Below are 16,475 nucleotides of genomic sequence, written 5' to 3' on the forward strand. Positions count from 1 at the left end.
AATGTAGAAAAAAACTTTTGAGAAAATACTACAATCGTTTCTACTAAAAACATGAGAGAACATAGAAATAAATGGATTCTTCCTTAAAATGATAAGTAACATCTATCTAAAACCAACTGGAGGCATTATATGTAATGGGGGGAAGCTGGAAGCATTTCCAAATGATTAGGAATGAAATACGGATGTCCATTGTCACCACTATGTTATCAAATATTGTTCTAGAAATGTTAACTTCAGAAATAAGAGAAGAAAAAAATTAAAGAAATTAGAATAGGCAAAGGAAAAACAAAGCTATCAGTCTTTACAGATGATATTATAGTATACTCAGAGAATCTTAGAGAATCAATTAAAAATGACTTTGAAAATAAGCACTCTTGAAATTTTTCTCAGTATTTGCGTAGTTGGAGGGATTCTACACACACACACACACACACACACACACACACACACCACACATACCACACAAACACACACCTATATATATGTATGTATGTATGTATGTATGTATATAGACAGACAGCACAAGGTGAATTGAATAGGAAGAAATGATATCTAAAAAAATAAAATTCAGGGGAGAACGGATCTTCAGTTGGACTGATGGTGGAGCAGAAACTTTGAGGAACCCAAAGTAAAAAATGTCAAGAAGAAGTAGCAGCCCCAGACCAGTCAAACAGATTCCCCCCAGGAAACTCAGTTCCTTCAAGTCAAAAAGAGAAAAACAGCTCAGGCTGTAAAGAAAAGAAAAGGGGAGACTGTGGCCAAGAGACAGCAATATGAAATTAGGAATTGTTGGCATCTGTGTTATCTGGGGTTATCACTCCTTGCATTATTATTGAAATGCCACAGAAATAAACTGTCACCAGTGACTTCTCCAGATTTACTAATTATAGGTTTTAAAACCTTTTCATAAATCCTTCACCTCTGCCTGACCTAAGTTGGGCATGTTCTAAGGATGTCTGGTTTAATATGTTAGAAAATGAGATCAAGTATGTTCATGACAAACATTTTGAAATGCTACACTCTGACTTAGAACCACAGATGAGGTCCATATTTCTGGACTGGCTTTTAGAAGTATATACAGTACATACACTTCACAGGGAAAAGTTTTATCTTATTCAAGATTTTTTTTTGATAGATTTATGCTGACACAAAGAGATAAAAACAAAAATATATTTCAGTGCATTGGAATTACATCATTATTCGTTGCTTCAAAGCTTGAGGAAATCTATGCTCCTAAATTACAAGAATTTGCTCATGACACTGATGGTGCTTGCAGTGAAGATGATATCCTAGGGATAGAACACATTATATTAAAGGCATTAAAGGGTGAACTCTTTCCAGTAACAGTTATTGCCTAGCTAAATGTCTTTCTCCAAGGCGATGCTCTAAAAGATGTTCCTAAAGTACTCCTACCTCAGTACTTCCAGGAAAATTTCATTCAAATAGCTCAGCTCCTGGATCTGTGCATTCTTTTCATTGATTGGAATTCCATTGTAGAATATTGGCTGCAGCTGCTTTATGCCACTTTACCTCCACTGAAGTCATTAAGAAAGCTTCAGGCTTAGACTGGGACAACATTTCAGAATGCGTACAATGGATTGTACCTTTTGCCAGAGTAGTGAAGGGTGGTTCTCCGGTGAAACTGAAGGTTTTCAAGAAGATTTCTGCAGAAGACAGGTATAATATCCAGACACACACAAATTACTTGGCTATGCTGGAGGAAGTCAATTATATATCAGCTTTCACAAAGGTGGGACAGTTGCCACCAGTGTGCAATGAAGGTGTCATGACACCACAGAAAAGCACAGAAAAATCCCCAGGAAAACACTAAAGACAAAGTTAACTGACAACATGCTGAATGGATTTGTTCTTACTTGGAAGTAAAATATATTCCTTTGGAGTACTAAAAAGGTATAACACAACTTTTGTAATAGTCCTAACCAATTCAGAATTACACTGCCATGGACAAGTTAAAAACCTACCCATTTATGAATGGGATAAACTTTGCTCAAATTTTAGCTGTCAAAAATAATAGCTGAACATTAGTATGTCATTTCCCGGGTGAATTCAGATCCAATAACTGTGTAGTCAGATATAATTTTTACCGTAGCTACATTTTTGGGACTGGTTTAACAAAGTTCATTCTGATAAATTAGGGATGTTACTGTTTCAGCTATTTTGGACTACATGAGTGCTGCTTTCCTTTGGACTCTGGAAGTTCAAGAACTCAATTGATTGGTTCTATTCAACGAATTCTTGAACAAAAAATCTGAATTCTGTTTACAAAACTTTGTTATACAATAAGATGATGAAATTTTCATTGCAGCTGCCATAGCATTCTGCTCCAAAATATATGAACTTTTATGATTTTCAGGAAAATCAATATTTTCTTTGGGTAAAACCAAAGATGATAAAAGAAGAAAAAGATAATAGCTGTGCACATCATAATCAGAACTTTGTTTAATATACAGGTTGCTTTATACAAAACCTTTGTATATTATCATAATGATTTTAGTAGGGAAAATTTTTATATGAAATATAGCTTTATGAAATATCAAAGAAAATGTCCCCTTTAAGGTACATTTAAAAAAAGTTATAGACTAAGGTCATTTATGTTCACAAGACTTAGGATTCCCCTCAAAAATACATTATGAAAAAAAGGACAATGTGGGAAGAGACATGATTTTTTCCCATCACCTCCCTCAATCTTTCCTCTCTTCTATGAATCCCCTCCCTTTTATTCCCCTTTTCCCTTATTACTTCTTCCCTCCCTTTTAACTCCCTTCTCTTTTCTTTCCCCTTTCCCATCTCACTGCCTGCAAGGAAATTGTATTTCTATACTTAACTAAGTATGTTGTTCCCTCTTGAGCCAAAACAGATGAAAGTAAATCTCAGACAATGCTCATCTCCCTCCCCTCTTTCACTCTACTGTAATATGTTTTTGTGCCTCTTCCCTGTGATGTAATTTACCTTTTTCTGCCTCCTTCTTTTCTCTTCTCCCATTACAATCCCTTTTCACCGTTTAGTTTCATTTTTATCATCATATCAATTAATTTATACCCGTTCCCTCTCTCTATGTATATCCTTTTTAAATGTCATAACAACTATACATTTGTCAAAATTATCAAGTAACATCCTCCCATATAGGGATATAAACAGTTTGCCCATATTGAATAAAAAGTTTTTTTCTTTTTTCCCCTTGTTTGCCGTTTTATGTCTCTCTTGAGACTAGTGTTTTAAGATCGAATTTTTTATTGATCTCTGACTTTTTCATTAGGAAGGTCTGGAAATCTCTTATTTCTTTGAACGCCTATCTCCTTGTTCGAAATATTATGCTCCGTTTTGCTGGGTAATTGATCCTTGATTATAGTCCCAGTTCCTTTGCTTTACAGAATATCATATTCCATTTTGTCTGATCTTTTAATATAGAAGCTACATTAAAATCCTGTGTGATCCTGACTGTAGTTCCTTGACTATTGATTTGTTTCTTACTGGCTGCTTGGAGTATTTTCTCCTTAACTTGATACTTCTGGAATTTGACAACAATATTCCCCTGGCGTTTTTCAGTTTGGGGTCCCTTTCAGGAGGTGATTGGTGGAGCCTTTCAATGACTATTTTACCCTTGGGATCTAGTACTTCATAGTAATTTTCTTTGATGATTTATTGGAAGATACTGGACAGGTTCCTGTTTCATCATGTCTTTCCAGTAGATGAATAATCCTTAGATTTTCTCTCCTGGGTCTGTTTTCCAGGTATGTTGTTCTTCCAATGAGATATTTTGTATTTTCTTCTATTTTTTCGTTCTTTAGATTTTGCTTGATCGACTCTTGATGTCTCATAGAGTCATTAGCATCTTCTTCCTCAATTCTAATTTTTAATACATTGTTTTCTTCAGTTGACTTTTATACCTCCTTTTCCATTTATCCAATTTTCCCAGTCAGGTTTTGACTTTTTTTTTCCATTTGCCCAATTTTTCTTTTTAAGGAGCTGTTCTCTTCATTGAATTCTTTGTTCATTTTGTCAATTCTATTTTTAAAGTCACTGGCCAATTTTTCTTCTACATCTCTAACTTGGCTTTTAAAATCCTTCTTGAGCTCTTCTAAGAATGCTCTTTGGGCTTGAGATCAGTTCATAGTCCTTTTGGAGGTTTCAGATGTGAGTACAGAGTCAGTGCTGAACAAACAAGAGATAAAGTGTTGTGAAAGGTAAAATGGATAATTTTTATTACAATAATTTTTTAAAAATGTACAAATAAAATGAATATAGCCAAGATCGAAGGGAAGTCAGAAAATTAGAGGGGAAATTTTACAAAAAATTTCTCATATAAAGGTCTTATATCTCAAATATATGAAAGACTTTGTCAAATATTTAAGAATACAAATCTTTCCCTGATGACTAAAATATCAAAGAATATGAACAGTTTTCTGATGAAGAAATCAAAACAATTTGTAGTCATACAAAATGCTCTAAGTCAAAAACAATATTGAGATATAATTTAAACTTATTAGACTGGCTCAAAGTATAGAAAGGGAAAATTGCAAATGTTGGGCTGAATATGGAAAAAAGTGGAACCTTATTTCCTGGTTTGTGGATCTGTAAGCTGATCCAACCATTTTAGAGAGAGATTTGGAATTACGCCCAAAGAATTATTAAACTGCCTATACCCTTTGACACAGCAGTACTATTATTAGATCTGTTTCCCAAGATGATCAGGGAAAATGGAAAACAATCTATATGTTCTAAAATATAATATGCTATTATCATTAAAAAATGAATACTCAGAAGTCATACGACTCAAATTTTTTAAACGTCACATGTGTGAAGTTGCATCCATGAAGATTTATTGAGTTTAGGTACATGGAGATCAGTATTAGTGATGAGCAGGTCATGGTATGTACAATTCTTCTGTAGTAAGTGACCAGTGCTATTGCTGTTTTTAACTCCATTCCTCTCAAGGAGTCCCTGCCATATCTAATACTCTGCCACTGCTCTTGAGTAAAAGTCACCTATAATTATAAGCTTGTCTTGTAGCAGGAAGAGGAGGAGACTGATGATGGGAGTCTCCAGGTCTTTGTAAAGTTTTTCTTTGACCCTATAGGGATTCATCATAGTGACAACATACACACTTATGGTGCTGGCCATGTTACTCTCTGGCGAGCAGCAATTGCATTGTCGTGAATCTGTTGTTCATGAACCTGCTATTCCCTCCTTTTGGGAGGCAAACATGCTTATTGGCTAGTTTATTTTTCATTGTAAAACTTGTGCCAGCTGTCGGTCCAGGGAGGAGGAGCCCACAGAGGAAGAACTGTGGGGTTTCAAAGTCATCCTTGAGTCAAGATGAGAGTGGACTTTTCTTGGACATTGTGTGTTGATTACAGCGATTGTGCTCAGAATGGATGGTATGGTATTTTCTGGTACTCCTTAAGGATGCATTGTGCTAGGGAAGACCCTAGCCTGGGACCTCCTGACTTTGGGGATGTAATGATATATAGCACTGAGTGTTATGAGGCACACACACACATACACACACACACATATGTATATATAGGATCTTTCTCAGTCTATATTGGTCTGATCAGCCATAGTAGGACATATTTACATTTGACTCTAGCACAGTGATGTAATTGTGATCCTCTTTGAGAATGAAGGGCAACAACCAATCATCTTCTCTTAATCTAGACAATTTACGTATTTTAAAAAATATCCATTTCTGTTGGATTATTTATTTATTGGCATATATGGGCTAAATAACTACTAATAATTGCTTTAATTTCACCTTAATTGGTGATGAATTTTGCCTTTTTAATTTTTAATACTGATAATGTGATTTCTTTCTTTTTAGAAATCAAATTAACCTGTAGTTTACACACTTAATTGCTTTTCATTTTTAAAATTAGGTCCCAGTTTTATTTATTGGCTCAATACTTTCTCAGTTTCAATTTTTTTAGGCTTTCTTTTGAATTTTGGAATTTCCAATTTAGTGTTTAACTAGAAATTTTTAACTTGTTCTTTTTCTAGATTTGTTGGGGTGCAAGCCCCATTCATTGATGTGCTGTTTCTCTAATTTGTTAACGTAAGAATTTGAAGATTTAATTTTTCCCCTAAATGCTGCTTTGGTTTCATCCCATAATTGTTGATATGTTGCCTTATGTCTCCTCAATGAAGTTATTTTTAGTTTTCTTTATCTATTTGCTTTTAATTTTCAACATTCACTTTTATAAGGTGGTCAGTTTTAATTTTTTTCACCCTCCCTCTGCACCCTCATCCCCAAGATGTCATGCAATTTGATGTAAGCTATACATGTACATCCACATTAAACATGTTACCACATTAGTCATGTTGTAAAGAAGAACTAGAACCAAAGGGAAAAACAATGAGAAATAAGACAAAAAGGAGAAATTATTATGCCTTCATTTGCATTTAGACTCTGTAGTTCTTTCTCTGTATGTGTATATCATTTGATTTTTTGGAATTGTAATAGATCTTTGTATTGATGAGAAGAGTTAAACCTATCAAAGCTGGTCATTAGCACAATGATGATGTTACTGTGTACAATGTTCTCCGAGTTCTGCTCATTTCATCAGTTCTTGTAAATGTTTTCAGGTTTTCCTGAAGTCGACTTGCTCATCGTTTCTTATGGAATAATAGTATTTCCTTATATTAATATAACACATTCCCCAATTGATGGGCATCCCTTCTATTTCCAGTTCTTCATTATCACCAAAAGAGCTGTTTTAAATATTTTTGTATATATGGGTCTTCTGTAACATTGATCTTCTCTAACATTCATCATCTTCTTGTTTTGTTATATTAGCCAATCTGATAAGTGTGATGTGGTACCTCAGAGCTGTTTTGATTTCATTTCTCTAATCAATAGTGATTGAAAACTTTTTCATATGACTATAGATAGCTCTAATTCCTTCATCTGAAAACTGTTCATATCGTTTGACCATTTCTCAATTGGGGAATGACTTTCAGTCTTACAAATTTGACTCAATTCTCTAATTATTTTAGAAGTGATAACTTTAAAAGAAATAGTGACTATAAAAATTGTTTCCCAGATTTCTGTTTCCCTTCTCTTTAATGAAATTATCTGTTGTTTCTGTGATTTGTTTTTTGACCCACTTATTCCTGAGGATTTAGATTTCAATTAATTTTAATCTATCTTTCCATAGCCCCTTACTGAATATAATTTTTATTTAAACATGATGTGAAAAGGATGCATTTAATATTTCTGTTGTCTTCATTTGGTCATGCTGTTTTTATGCCATAATACATGGTCTCCATTTTTGTAGGTGTCACGATCCACTCAGAAAAAATTATCTTCCTTCCTATTCCAATTTTCTTCGGAAACATATCATATGTCACCTCTCTAAAATTCTATTTACTTCTTTAATTTCGTCTTTGTTTATTCTTTAGTTAGATATATTTAGTTTTCAAAGGGGCAAGCTGATGCTCCCCACTAGTATGGTTTTACTGTCTATTTCCTCCAGTAACTAATTTAACATTTCTTTTGAAATTTTGAAGGCTATACAATTTTGCACATATATGTATAGTATTGCTATCGCTGAATTATCTATGATACCTTTTAGCAAGAAGAAGTTTCCCTGATTATATCTTTAAATTGGATCACTTTTTGCTTTTGCTTTATCTGAGATCATGATTGCTACCCCTCCACCCCCCTGGTTTTACTTCAGCTGAAGCAGCCCTTTATCTTTACTCTGTGTCTCTGCTTCAAGTGAATTTTTTGAAAACATCTTATTGTAGGATCCTAGTTTTCAATATACTCTGATATCTGCTTCCATGTTATGGAACAGTTTATCCCTTTCACATTCACAATGATGATTCCTTCCTGCTTTTGCCCCATACCATTTATCTTTCACCTTTCACTCTATCCCTCCTCAAAGTGTTTTGCTTTTGAGCAAGACCTCTCCCAATCCAGCCTCTTTTCTATCACCCTCCACACACTTTTTAAAAATCCCCTTCCTCTCCTACTTCTGTGTTTGGTGTCATCATTTGTCCTTTGTTTTTGAAAAGGACTGATAACATCACAAGGTGGTCTTGACTCGAATCGGATTTAAGTGAGGCACAGTTGTGCCAAGTCATTAGCCTCACTCTCTTCCAGAATCATAAAATTCCAATGGCAAGATGATTAGAAATTGTTCTGCATGCTGGGAATTGGCATCTTTAATGCCTGACCATGCTCTGAGTGCTCCATAATACCTGTTTCACCCACATTCGTGGCCATGGAAACAAATTGTTCTTGTTCACTAGTTTGATTGGGACAAGGCTGCGCCTGCTTGGGGTAACCAACAACCACCCTGAAGCTGAACAATGGGTTTGAAGCCTGTTGGTTACCCATAATATGATTTTGCTCATCTGCTGTGATGGTTTACAACAGTATGGCCACTAAGCATGATACATTTTCTTGAAACCTCAGGTTTAGTGCAAGGTAGACACAAAAAAATTGCTGAGTAGCCCTGAAAAGGGTTTATCAGACCCTCACATCAGAAGTTCTAGTCCTTCTTGAATACTCCACACATATCACTTGCCTGTAGGGTTAAGACTTCTACACCTGAGAGTATGTTATTTGTCTTTGAGACAATTCCAATGAAAATAACGTTCAAGTGTTATCCACCTACTCCTTCTTCCTCTATCCAGTACAGCAGATTTATTGTCCCTCAAAGCCTGCTACTGGCTTATACTGACTCTGTCCCACTACTGCTTGATTCATGTTAGGATTCAGGGCCTTGGTCCTGGGTTGTTGGGCTCAGTGTATGCTAGACTTCCTTGTCCTCTTACTCAAACGAGACAGACATTTCCTGGAGAACTACTAAGTTGCTCTGGGTGGGTATCATCCTTTTCTTGGTTTTGCCAAAAAAGATGACGAAAATTATAAAAGAAACAATGTGACCATAAGAAAGTTATTATGGTGGCATTGAAGATCAAGATACAAACTCACAAGAAGACAACAAGGCAAAAACACCTATGGGAAAAACTTGAAAGAAAAATGGAAAGTGGTGTGAAGTTCATGAAGAATTAGTGGAAGAGAGAAAAAAAGAAACTTAAAAATCATGTAAGAGAGATAGAAGAAAAATTGGGAAAATAAATGAGAGTGATGCAAGAGAACTATGAAAAAAGAGTCAACAGCTTGGAAACCGAAAATAATAGCTTAAAAAATAGAAATGGCCAAATGGAAAGGTAGATACTAAAATCCACTGTAGAAAGCAACTCTTTAAAGGCCAAATGAAAAAGAAATCAAAAAAGCTCATTCAGGAAATCAATCCCTTAAAAGGTTGAATTGGTTGACTGGAAGCTAATGACTCAATGAGATATCAAAAATCAATGAAACACATTCCAAACAATAAAAACATAGAACAAAATGTAAAATGCTCCATGGGAAAAATAATTGATATGGAAATTGGATCCAGGAGAGATACTATTAGCATCATTGACTACCTGAAAATCATCGTCAAAAGGAGAATCTAGACAATATCAAGAAATTATCAAGGAAAACTGCTCTGATTTCTGAGAACCAGAGGGCAAAATGGACACTGAAAGTATCCACCGATCACCTTAGGAATGTTCCCAAAATAGAAACCACAAAATCAAATATAGGAAGGCAGAAATATTAAATTATTCATTTTGGATTATAATGCAATAAAAATTACTTCCAAAACAGGGCAGTGGAAATCAAGATTAAAAATTAATTGGAAACTAAATTATCTTATCCTAAAAATAAGTGGGTCAAAGAACAAATCCTAGACAAATCACCAATTTCATCATAGAGAATGACAATAATGAGACAACATACCAAAATTTATAGGATGCAGTCAAAGCAATAGTTAGAAGAAATTTTCTTTTTCTGAATTCTCACTCAAAAAATGAAAAAAAAAATCAATGAATTTGTCATGAAAATAAAAAAAGTAGAAAAAGAACAAATTCAAATACCCAATTGAGCTCAAAACGAGAAATCCTGAAAATCAAAGCAGAGAATAATTAGATAGAAAGTTAAAAAAAGACTATTGAGCTAATAAATTAATGTAGGAGCTAGTTTTATTAAAAAAAAACCATAAGGTAGATAAGCCATTGGTTAATGTGATATTAAAAAAAGAAAGAAAAAAACCAAATACCTTCTATCAAAAAATGGAAAGAGTGAACTCACTACCAATGAAGGCATTAAATCAATCGTTAGGAAATATTTTCCCGAATTATCTACCAATAATCTCACAATATGAGCGAAATGGATGAATATTTACAAAAAATCCATAAATTGCCTAGATTTACATATCAGGAAATAGAATACCTAAGGAAACCCATCTTAGATAAAGAAAATGAGCAAGCCACCAATGAACTCCCCAGGAAAAAATCTCCAGGGCCAGATGGATTCATGAGTAAACCCTACCAAGGACAAGCTATTTGGAAAAAAATGGCAAAGGAGTCGTAACAAGTTCCTTTTATGACACAAATATGGTGCTGATACCTGAACCAGGAAGAGATAAAACAGAGAAAGAAGATTATAGACCAGTTTCCCTAATGAATATCAATGCAACAATTTTAAACAAAATTCTAGCATGCATGTTGCAGCTATATATATGTGTATATATAAACACATGTATATCATAAGGATTATATGTCATGACCAGGTGGGATTTAAATCAGGAATGCAGGGCTGCTTCAACATTAGGAACACTATGAAAATAATTGACTGTGTTAATAACAAGAGCAATAGAAATCATATTATCTAAATAGATAATAGATTTTGACAAAATATAATACCCATTCCTATTAAAAACCTTCAGGAGCATAGATATAAATGAAGAGTGTCTTAAAACAATAAGTAATAATTATCTAAAACCATTAGCAAGCACTATTTGTAAAGGGGATAAACTGAAAGCCTTCCAAATGCAATTGGGGCGAAGCAAGGAGGCCCATTATCACCTCTATTGTTTAATATAGTATCAGAAATGTTAGCTATAACAATAAGAGAAGAAATTAAATAAAGGATTTTAGAATAGGCAATAAGGAAACAAACCTATCACTCTTTATGATGTTACACTTAGAAAATCCTAGGGCATCAACTAAAAAAGCTACTTGAAAAAATTAATAACTTTAGCAAAGTTGTAGATAAAAAATAAAACCACACAAATCATCAGCATTTCTATATCTTACCAACAAAGCCCAGCAGTAAGAGATAGAATGATAAATTCCATTTAAAATAACCACAGTGATGGAGAATATCTGAAAGCTAGGATTCAGGGAAGGTGGTGGAACAGGTCAGAAAACTGCAAGTTCTCAAGATTTTCCCCCACAGCGGGGTGGAGCCAAGATGGCGGAGTAGAAAGACACACATGCACTAGCTCTGAACCCACAGCCCATAAAATATCTGTAAAAAAGAACTCCCAACAAATTCTGGAGCAGCAGAAGCCATAGAACAACGGAGCAGAGGAGACTTCTGTTCCAGAGAGCCTGAAAACCTCTCGCAAAAGATCCTTCACGCTGTGGGACCCGGAGCTGAGCCCAGCCCTGCCTTGACCTCGCGGCACTGAGAGGAGCGGATCTGAGCAGGCTCCAGGGAAAGAATCTCCAGTGGCTGCGTGGGTCCCTCCACCCACGGGCCCCAAAGGTTGGTGAGAGGGTCTTTTCGGCTTGCCGAGAGAGGAGTGGGGTGCCCCCATAAATCAGGCCCCATCGGGAGGAAGTGGAGGTGGGAGCAGACTGGGGCTCCCCAAGCAGGCAGGAGCCTTGATCCATTGTTGAAGGTCTCTGCATAAACCCCCTGAGGGAACTGAGACTGTGAGGCAGCCCTGCCCCTACCTGAGCACCTGAACTTAATCTCACACTGAATAGCAGCCCTGCCCCCGCCCAAAGCCCTGAGGCTGGGAAGCAGCATTCAAATCTCAGACCCCAAGTGCTGGCTGGGCGGATCTGGAGGCCAAGTGGGTGTGAAGAGAATATTCAGAAGTCAAGTCACTGGCTGGGAAAATGCCCAGAAAAGGGAAAAAAAATAAGACTATAGAAGGTTACTTTCTTGGTGAACAGATATTTCCTCCCTTCCTTTCTGATGGGGAAGAGCAATGCTTACTATCAGGGAAAGACACAGAAGTCAAGGCTTCTGTATCCCAGCCCACTCAATGGGCTCAGGCCATGAAAGAGCTCAAAAAGGATTTTGAAAATCAAGTTAGAGAGGTGGAGGAAAACCTGGGAAGAAAATTGAGTGACATGCAAGCAAAGCATGAAAAACAAGTAAACACCCTGCTAAAGGAGACCCCCCCCCCAAAAATGCTGAAGAAAATAAGATTTTCCCCCACAAAAGAAATGAAATAGTTCCTCAGGGCAAATATTGAGTAGTAAAAAGAAATGTGTAGGGCCAGAATGGGGGGCTTAATGGGACAATCAGAGAAGATCTGAAGAAAAGTCCCAAGATGAGATTTGGTCCACGTGAAGAATAAACACCTTCATACTAGGTCCTAGGTTCACTTTAAGCAACAAACAGCAAGCTCTGAGATTAGTTGGGTTGGGAGGCTGCCTTGGCCCCAGACACAGGAACTTTTACCCTTGGAACAATGAGGCATGTTGAGCATCTGAGCTTGGGAAGATAGAGGGAACCTCTGCTGACAAGGAATGCCAGACCCAGCTGTGCTGTGGGACACAGTGGGGGTGAGAAAGAACCCCCATCACACAAGGAAGTCACACATTTGGGTAAGTACAGAAGCAGTGGGGCAGGGATGCTGCTCGTTGTGGGCACTTATAGGGGATTGAGGTCTTGGTTCTAGATCTATGTTATAGGGAAGAACTGAAGGAGGATCTAAAGCCAGAGGCATCATCCCCCATACAGCATTACTAGAAGTTATTTTAAAAACTAAGCTATTATAAATTTAAAAAAATGCACTGGCAAAGAAGAAAAAAAATAGACTATAGAGAGGTACTATGGGAATAGAGAAGACTGAGGCTTATCATCAGAGAAGGATACTGAAGCAAAGAAACCCTCTTCAGCTTCCAACGAGTAACATCAAATGGTCACCTGCTCAAAAAGAATTCATAGAAGAACTTTACAAAGACTTTCATAATCAAATGAGAGAGACTGAAGAACACTTTAAAAAAAAGAACAATTCCAGAAAAACAAGATTATGAAAAGAAAATCAACCAACTAAAAAAGAACTTCCAAAATCTTTTATTTTATTTTTTTAGAGATATCATCTCTTCTGATTCAACTCAACCTGTACACTCCAACTCTCTCTCTCTCTCTCTCTCTCTCTCTCTCTCTCTCTCTCTCTCTCTGTATAATCCCTCCACCTACTCAAATACTGAGAGAAGTCTCAAGTTACAAATATTATCTTTCCATGTACAAATGCAAACAGTTCAGCTTTAGAAAGTTCTTTATGATTTTTCTTTCTTGTATTTTTCCATGCTTCTCTTCATTCTTGTGTTTGAAAATTAAATTTTCTCTTCAGGTCTGGTCTTTTCATCAAGAATGCTTGAAAGTCCTCTAAATCATTGAATGACCATTTATTCCCTTGAAGTATTATATTCAGTTTTGCTGGGTAGGTGATTCTTGGTTTTAATCCCAGTTCCTTTGACTTCTGGAATATTCTAGTCCAAGCCTTTCAGTCCCTTAATGTAGAAGCTGCCAGATACTGTGTTATCCTGATTGTATTTCCACAATACTCTGTTTCTTTCTAGCTTCTTGTAGTATTTTCTCCTTGATCTGGGAACTCTAAAATTTGGCCACAATATTCCTAGCAGTTTCTCTTTTTGGGCCTATTTCAGGAGGTGATCAATGGATTCTTTCAATATCTATTTGACCCTCTGGTTCTAGAATAATAAGTCAGCTTTCCTTGATTATTTCATGAAAGATAATATCTAGGCCCTTTTTTTTGATCACGGCTTTCAGGTACTCCCATAATTTTTAAATTGTCTCTCCTGGATCTATTTTCCAGATCAATTGTTTTTCCAATGAGATGTTTCACATTGTCTTCTATTTTTTCAAACTTTTGGTTTGTTTTCCAACTGCTTGGTTTATCTCATAGTCATTCATTTCCCTGAACTCCATTCTCTCTTTCAGAGAACTGTTCTGTTCAGTGACCTTTTGAACCTTCTCCTCCATTTGGCTAATTCTGCTTTCTAATGCCTTCTCCTCATTGGCTTTTTGCATCTCTTTTTCCAATTGAGTTAGCCTCCTTTTAAAGGTGCTATTTTCCTCAGCATTTTTTTGGTTCTCCTTTAGCAGGCTACTGACGCTCTTTTCAATCTCTTCTATTGCCTGAGACCAGTTTAAATTCATTTTGGAGGCCCCGGAGGCAGGAGTCTTAAGCCTTATCACAGTAAGCCTTGTTCTTCCTCATCCAAAAGGATGGGAGGAGACACCTGTTCACCAAGAAAGTAACCTTCTATGGGGTTATTTTTTTCCCCTTTTTGGGGCATTTTCCCAGCCAATTACTTGACTTCTGAATCCTTTGTCAAGAGATTAGACTCAACTGCTTGTTCCCCTGGGCTTTGGGTGGGGATGGGGCCATCACTGTGGGCTGAGGTTTAGATCACCTGCTCCCTAGCACTGGAGGCTTTGATCTGAGCTGCCTGTACAACGGATCCAAGTTGCTTCCTGGTCACCATAGCTGCCTACAATCTGCTGCTGAGGCCTCTGCCATCACCTGGGGCTATTGCTGGAGAAACCCCTATTCCCTCTGGTCCAGCTGGGAGAGCCCTCCTCCACTGACCTTTGGAGCTTTCTTTGTCACTTGTGGGTTGAGGTATCTGGACCATTCCCTGCTAGGAACTCTTCCTTGAGGTCTGTTCAGGTCCTGTTCCTCCCAGTACTGCTGGGCCAGGGCTGTGCTGTACTCTGTTCAGCATCCCATGGACACACCTTTCCTGTTGGCCTTCCAGGTTACCTTTGGTTGGAAGTGTCTTTCTCTGTGTTGTTCTGTGGCTTCTGCTGCTCTAGACTTTGCTGAGATTCCTTTTTATAAATATTTTGTGGGCTGTGGGGGAAGTGCTAGAATATATTTGTCTTTCTACTCTGCCATCTTGTCTCTGAAGACATCCAGAATCTTAAGGAAGAAACAAGTCCTTAAAAATAAAAAGTGTAGAAGGAGAAGTCAATGAATTTATAAGAGAACAAGAAATAATAAAAGAAAATTTAAAGAATGAAAAATTGAGGTAAATGTGAAACATCTCATAACACAAACAAGTTCTCTGGCGAAGAGACCAAGAAGAAAAACCATAAGAAAACTTGGACGACTGAAAGCTATGATCAAAAAGAAACTTGATATAATAATACAAACAATAACTTTTAAGAATTGTTCTGAAGTAGTAGAACAAGAAGGAAAATAAATATAGAAAAAAAACCAAGCAATCAACAACTGAAAGAGATCCTATGAGGAAAATCCATAAGAATATTGCCATCATATTCTGTAACTCCAAACTCAAGGATAAAATATTATGTACAACAAGAGGGAAAAACTTAAATAGTGGTACCACAATAAGAATCACACAAGACAGAACAGCAATGACTTAATAGACCAAAGGTCTTCGAATACTGTATGTTAAAGGATAAAAGAATTGGGGTTCCAACCAAAAATATCATACCCAGCAATCCTAATCTTGAATGGAAAAAAATGGACATTTGATGAACTGTCAGACTTTCAGGATATTGTTTAAAAATAAAACCTGAAATTAATAGAACATTTGACATATAAGAGACAAAGCAAATATAAGCTACATACCAAAGACTAATTTCGAGAAAATCAATAAAGACAAACTGTATACCTTTTCCTATGTAAAATGTAAAATGTATGCTTGAGTCTGTTATCTGTAATTGGACAGTTCATAAAAAAGATTGGGGTAGAACTGAGTATGATATGACTTTAAAAAGTAAAACTGTTTAGGAACAGTTAAAGAGAGTAATTATTTTAATGAAATGAAATGTGAGAGGAAGAAGTGACAGAGGAATTAGGGGAGGAGGGCTATTAGTTGTGGAAACTTACTTTCATGAAGAATTGGTTCAAGAGGATACAATGTATATATGTGTAGAAGAGTCTAAGAATCTTCTAAATTCAGAAAGAAATAAAAATGGAAGGCGATAGAGAGTGGGAGAGAATAAGGGAGGTATCTTTAGGACAAAAATGAGGGAATAGGTTAAATGGAGGTATAGAAGGATGTCTAAATTAATGGGAATAGGAGGACAAGAGAGAGACCTTTTGAACGATAAGGAAGGGAACTTTAGAGGGGGGAATAAGGAATAGGTCAAAGGTGGGATATTCGAAAGGTTTTTAGATTTAAGGGAATGAGAGGAGAAGGGGAAGGGGGCAGTTTAAATAATATGAAGGCAAGGTAGAGGGTAGAAATAAAATAGAGGAGTTAGGAGGAATAGGAAATAAGGGATACACACAAGCAAGCAAAGATCAGAAGTAGAATTTGTCTATATATGTATGTCTATGTATGTATATAAGTATATGTGTACCCATACATCTCTA

General features: G+C 36.4%; 1 pseudogene; it reads left to right on the forward strand.

Annotated features, from left to right (window-relative positions):
* Window positions 1–545: 545 nt before the first annotated feature.
* On the forward strand, window positions 546–1,831 carry LOC140498805 (G1/S-specific cyclin-E2 pseudogene; annotated as a pseudogene).
* The last annotated feature ends 14,644 nt before the right edge of the window (window positions 1,832–16,475 follow it).

The sequence above is a fragment of the Notamacropus eugenii genome, chromosome 4 (genome assembly GCF_028372415.1).
Source record: "Notamacropus eugenii isolate mMacEug1 chromosome 4, mMacEug1.pri_v2, whole genome shotgun sequence".
Lineage (NCBI taxonomy): Eukaryota > Metazoa > Chordata > Mammalia > Diprotodontia > Macropodidae > Notamacropus > Notamacropus eugenii.